Source organism: Rutidosis leptorrhynchoides, chromosome 4 (genome assembly GCF_046630445.1).
Source record: "Rutidosis leptorrhynchoides isolate AG116_Rl617_1_P2 chromosome 4, CSIRO_AGI_Rlap_v1, whole genome shotgun sequence".
Lineage (NCBI taxonomy): Eukaryota > Viridiplantae > Streptophyta > Magnoliopsida > Asterales > Asteraceae > Rutidosis > Rutidosis leptorrhynchoides.
In genome coordinates, this window is record NC_092336.1 from 398,531,506 (window position 1) to 398,538,775 (window position 7,270).

A 7,270-nucleotide genomic window follows, 5' to 3' on the forward strand; every position below is an offset into this window, starting at 1 on the left:
ATTTAAACTTTAATCTTTATATGGTTCCGACACGATAAGTAAAAATCTGTAATGTTGAGTCTCAAAAGTTTTGAAATCTATATTCATGTAGTCAATTACCCTTTGACTATACTCGACGATTCACGAACTATAAATTGTAAATAAATATGTAAAATAATATGCAAGATAATAATGTTGATTTTGAAGTAAATCTATATATAAACATATATGATTTCTGTACATGATTATTATTCCATGTATATTGTAATGTATATAAATTTAATATTCAATATAGGTTATTATGTACATATTATAATTACCAAATATTACATAATCAATAATAGGTAATATAATAAATTACAAGTTAAAAATATGGTTGTTATATCAATATTACTATTTTCATTATTATTGTTAACATTAAAATTTACGTTAGTATTAATATCAGTAGTAGTAATGTTATTATACATATGTAAATTTGATACAAGTAACATGTTATATCTATATTAGTACTAATATTATTATTAAATATTGTTACTACTATCAAATTTAGCATTTATTAATAATATTATTATTAATATTACTATTGAAATTAAAATTAAAAATCATTATAAATAAATAAATAAATACAATTTATTATTATTATTATCATTAAAAAATAGTACCATTACTATTATTATAATTCTTAGTTAATAACATTATTAGTTATTATTATTATTAATGTAGTTATTATTAATATTTAATATTATTATTAATATTAATGTATTTATCATTAATATATATTAGGTATCAATTAAAATTAGATGACTACAAATTTGTTATAACTCACTGTATGAATTTTTTATTTATTTGATAAACATTCATCGAATCCATTATAATTACGAATCAAATTCTGTTTAAAATCAACATCAAGCTTTATAGATTTTGTCTTCAATCTAACTTTGTTACCAATCCTTGTCAATCTGTAATCCATCACTACCTAATACAATTCAATTAACCAGATAGAATACAAAATCAGTTACAGATACATATCAGCTTTTTATATTTTATTTGGATCTGTGTTGAAAATCGACACCCACACCTTTACGATAACGTAAGCGACCAATTAAAACTATTGAGGAAATCATTTGATCTTCCACTAATTTATCAACTACACAAACCCTCAACCTCTTCATCACTACTTTGCAAATCTCCAATTGTCATTTTTGTTTTCTTACTTCCTGATAACCACCACAGCCCAAGTAATCGGTCACCATCATCATCGAATGTTACTACATATTTCTGCTTAAGTCGATCATCACCTTTTAACCCACTACTATTGATTGAAGTCATACTATTATCATTACGAAAGTTAGGCAACTGCTACCTCCATTCTCTTATGTTATTCGACAAAACTTGCAACCTAATTACTTGTCTGTTACGAATACAAAACCAAAACTAAACCACCCTAGTAATCACCACTTTACTCGAGTAACATGCAGCTGTATACAACCTTTAAATCACCACCCTACCCATCATAATACACCACCTGCCATCATTGCATACCCTACAGACACAACCCAATATCACCACGTTATAACCCCGGTTTATCTTATGTTATCCCCAATTACACAAAAAAAATTGTATATATTATAACTCGAGAATAAAGTGCATATTGCACCTTCATACCGTCGGTTCCCAAATTCAACCGGTACACCGGTTAAACTATCCATATTTTTCTCTCGCTTTTGATCTTGTTCCAACTATGGAGTTTCATAACAATGAAAAAGATTGATGATGAACGATGATGATGAAATTGTTTTGTTTCTGCTTCTAATTGAACGAGTTATATGTTATTGCATAATTTACAATATGGCCAACAACCACCACTCAAAGAAACCACTTGCAAATAAATAAACCTTTATATTTTGCACGTATTTTTTTTATGAAGTGGGACTGCAGGTTCAAAAGTTTTTCTGCCAAATTGTTTTGTTTTACCACGTCACTTATGCTTATTGATTCTCTTTCAAAACAACCACCTCATGTTTCCTGATGATGCTGTTATCGTAAATCGCCACCAACTTAACCCATCACCGTTACAATCAAATCAAAACCCATCTTGGTTTCTTTTAGTTCCTATTTCAGTTTCATTTGAATCCTACCGCTGCTATATGGTTACCTTTATTACTGTTTTAACGAAAAAGAAAATGAATATGATTATAATGATGCCGATGTAAATGATGATGATAGTGACAGATAGTAGGAGTTGTCAACTAGAATGTGTTAGTGGAAGAAAAAGATGATGGAAGGTTGTGGGGCTATAACCGAAATAATTTGATTACAATTGTTGTTACAATTGTTGATGTATATTTTCTTCGAATCGTATCATAAACCCAACAAACTAAATAATGGACTTAGGTTATTGGGCTGTGAAATTGATGATAGTTAGTTTGGGCCGAACCCACCCCTACACTCTAGTCCAATTAAAATGATGATAAATTTGGTGATGGTTAGATTAGTGATTAGGATTATGTTATGATGATGATGATATGTACGGGTATGATTATGATCATGGTAGTAACAAATTTAATGATAAAGATGAACTTATAAGTCGATGAGAATAAAGAGGGTGTGTGGTGATAATGAAAATGATAATTGATGATGGAAACAGTTCATGTGTTAAATGAATTAGAAGTACAAGTTATAATAGAAGATCAGGAACAGATGAATGGTTAGGCGGCTGTGGGTTTGAATGAGAGGTCCCGGGTTCGAGTCTAGGGGCTGCCATGTTATTTTTATTAAAACCCATTTCACTTGAGGTAGTTTTCTAATACTATTATTATTAATTATTATTATTAATTATTATTATGATTATGATTATTATTGTTATTATTACTAAAAAGAAAAAGAGCTACCATTTATTATTACTAACATAATTTAAATTATAATTAGGACTACCACTAGTAATAAGATTGTTATTATTATTATTATTATTATTATTATTATTATTATTATTATTATTATTATTATTACTATTATTATTATTATTATTATTATTATTATTATTATTATTATTATTATTATTATTATTATTATTATTATTATTATTATTATTAAGTATTACGTAATAATGTTAAAATTATTAATTTCATTACCATTATTAATAAATTATCATTCATATTAAAACTACTGATGTTATCATTATATTTAATATTAGCAATATCGTTATATTACTTAAGATAATATCTTAATATTATTAAAAATACTGTTTTAACAAACAAATGATTTACATATATATATATAAATATATAAATATATTTAATATATATAAAACATAACAAACTTAATATCTTATTTAGTTAAAATATATATAATAAATACACAGAACATATAAGTTATTAACATAAAAACGATATAACTAAGAAAGTTATATATATCTATTCGATTACGATTATGTGTATTAATATATATAAATAAATGATATAGGTTCGTGAATCCGAGGCCAACCTTACACTTGTTCAATGTTTTTATATGTATTTTTACTACGAAATACAGTATGGTGAGTTCATTTGCTCCCTTTTACTCTTTAAAATTTTGGGACTGAGAATACATGCGCTGTTTTTACAACTGCTTTATTAAATGCTTTTGAAATATATTTTGAACTGCGAATACATGAAATGCTTTTATAAATGTTTGACGAGATAGACACAAGCAAAACATTCCTCGAATGAATTATTATGCAGACAGAAGTTCTGCGAATTATTATTGAATTATGTGGACATGATAATTGCCACCATTGAATTATGTGGACATGATAATTGCCACCATTGAATTATGTGGACATGATAATTGCCACTAGTTGATGTGAATGTTATATATCGAGAGAATGATTTTATACACAGGTTATGTGTATGTTATTTTTGTGCACAAGATATGTGTACGGTTACTATGATTTATGAAAAATGGTTTCGTACACGAGAAAGATGTATGTATTTAAAAGATATAGCATGTACATTACAGGTGAGTATAGGATTCGGGCCCATTTGTACCATGCAGCATTTAAATTTTGTGGTCTATCAAAATGATGAATTTTATTGTTTTAAGATAAACCTATGAACTCACCAACCTTTTGGTTGACACTTGAAAGAATGTTTATTCTCAGGTATGAAAGAAATCTTCCGCTATGCATTTGTTCATTTTAAGGACATTACTTGAAGTCGATCATCGCTCTGGAATCAAATGTTGATGACTTCGTCCAGATAGATTAGGACGGGGCACTTCAGTTGGTATCAGAGCGGTGGTCTTAGCGAACCAGGTCTTGCATAAGTGTGCCTAACTGATAGTTGTTTAAAATGCATTAGTGAGTCTGGACTTCGACCGTGTCTGCATGTCAAAAGTTTTGCTTATCATTTCTAGTCGGAAATCATCTACTTATCATCCTTAGAAATTTACATGCTTATCATTCTTAGTCTAGAAATGTCTTACTGCCTCTATTGCGTAGACAGTGTATAGATAAATTCATATCTTTGCGTATCTGTTATTGTTACCTTTGCCTGACAGCTTCCGTAGATTCCTTCGTAACTTATGGGATTTTAGTATTATATATGCATATGTAAATTATGAATTGCAGAGTACTAATCTACATCCTATAATCCATTTCTTATCGAAAAATCCTTCATCTGATCGTACGAGATGAATCCCTCAACCAGTTCGAATTTCTCTGATTCCGACAGCTATTCCGATATGGAGTTTCACCTAAGCTCCGAAAGTAGTGTCACCAGAATGAATCAACAATTCATCTGATGGGTTCGTAGTCGACTTAATCAATGGAGACGCAAAGTAGGCGATCCCTTCCACCAACCGAATTCACCTCTTGACGATGAACCTGAAGCACCTACCGGCAAATCTATCCGAAACACCATTTTCAGCATCATTTCCAGATTAGTTCGACACGATTATATTCTATCCACAATTCTAAACCTTATTCATCCGCTCGTTCCGACCTACAATCATCCCGGAATAATAGAAGAAGTTAGCGAACTTCGTGCTCGAGTAATCAATTTGGAGAATATGGTGCAAAATCTATCAGTTCCAGCAACATCACCGGCACCAACAGTACCATCAATAACAGCACCAATACCATCAACAATCCATGCCTCAATATCACCATCTGTACTTCGAGTAGGATCTTCGTTCTACGTATCGTTCTACCTCATTTATCTTCGTTCGACATGGCGAATATGTAATCTCTAAAGTTTTAGAGATTATTTATTCAAGTTCCAACCAAAAACTAAATGAGTTTAATATTATGTTAACTCATTAAATCCTGATTACATCTGAAGAAAATATATATGTATATATGTTTTCATAAAGATTGTAATTAAAAATTCTTTTGTACAAACTGTTAATGTTGAAAATATTTTAACGGGTAGGTAATACCCTAGAAATATTTAGATTTCACATTAATAAGTTACACTGTATATTCTTCGAATCTGATTCAACGGTCATTTACTATCCTACTTACACCTCCAGATATACGAATCTGTTCACCGCAGAATAACCATTTTCATTCAATTTCATATTTGGATTTTGACCTATCAGAATCCAACAAGTGGCATAATGTAGAAAATGTTGGACAAAATAAAATTTGTTAGAAACAAACAAATTAACTATGAGAAATTTGGTTAAGAATCCACGCTAACGAAATCCTAGCTAACTGTTCCTAGCTAACTGTTAATTCCGTATTACATTTTAATTATCGCAATTTATTTATCGCAATTTAATTATCGCAATTTATTTTATCACAATTTTAATTCTCGCAATTTTATTTATCGTCATTTAATTTCTGTATTTATTTTACGCACTTTAAATATCGGGACACGTATACAAGGTTTTGACATATCATATCGACGCATATATATATATATTATTTGAGATAACCATAGACACTCTATATGCAGTAATGATCAAGTTCTCTATACAGGGTTGAGGTTGATTCTACAATAATATATATACTTTGAGTTGTGATCGAGTCTGAGACATGTACACGGGTCACGATACGTATTAATTAATTCAAATATTATATATTAAGATATATATGAATTATTGGAATGTTAAATGTGGACTATCAACTGTGAACTACCAACATTGAACAATTAAAATAAATTAAAATATTGATTATAACATATGAAACTAAACAATTCTTCAAGTTTGCCACTCGATTTACATCTTAAACTTCATTTGTATCTTGATGATTACAATCTGCGTTCAAACCTATCGTGATTCTTGAAAACACCTCAATCGGGAGGATGAACCAACCGCACTTCATTTACGGAAGAAAAGATTGATGCGTATAGTTATGCACCTGAAAACTCTCGGAAACTGAGTAAACGTTTAACGCGTAGCTGTGCTAACCCCTTTAGCGTTATTATTACCGAAAATAATTTTTCAATCCCTTTCCAAATTAGCCAATTTTGTCACAGCTCCAGCAAGTCAAATTCGACTTTTCATTCGAAACAGCCTTATTATAACTTTGATATATATGTGTGCCCTTTTATTGTTACCGGGGAACTTTTTATATTTCACCATATTACCTTCAGTGTTTAATTATCTAAAAACACAATTCTCCTGAAACCACCTCAGATTGATAACCAATGATTCAGATATCGTAGCATTAAATGCAGAGGAAACAGAAAAATTGTAGATGGTCTAAACGGCCAAAAGTTTGATGATAAAGAAAGGAGTGTTAGGAACGCTCGATAGAAAATTTGGTACTGAAAAACAGATTGAGCAAACCATGAAGGAGACCAAGGCCAAATACAAGTACCATACCATATATTCAAAGAAACTAGGTAATTCTGGATCCGGTGAAACCTTCAACGAATATCTAGCTCCGTACTTATGTTAAAATCTTGCGAAAAATCTTTGTTCATCAATCATCGAACTTAGAAATTCCAAAATATCATCATAAATATCTTCGATATTTCTGAGGATATTTTCATAAATATTCTCGTCCGAAATTATTTCGTGCTATCTATATTACATCATAAGGGAAACTACTTTAGTTTCTAAATTTCTTTAAAATTCGAGTTTAAATTGTGAATGTTTTCGAAGTAGTGTTGGGAACTGATGCATGAGTTAGTATAATATAATGACACTTGATCAACGTGATTATATTACAGTAATTCATGCTGAGTTTCTAATGGAACGTGATGATTCACAGTACCATCATCATGTGCCATTTACACGACTCTTACATTCTACCCAATCTCAGAGCATATTAAGAACATATCTTTTTGATAGTTCTATCTTTTCG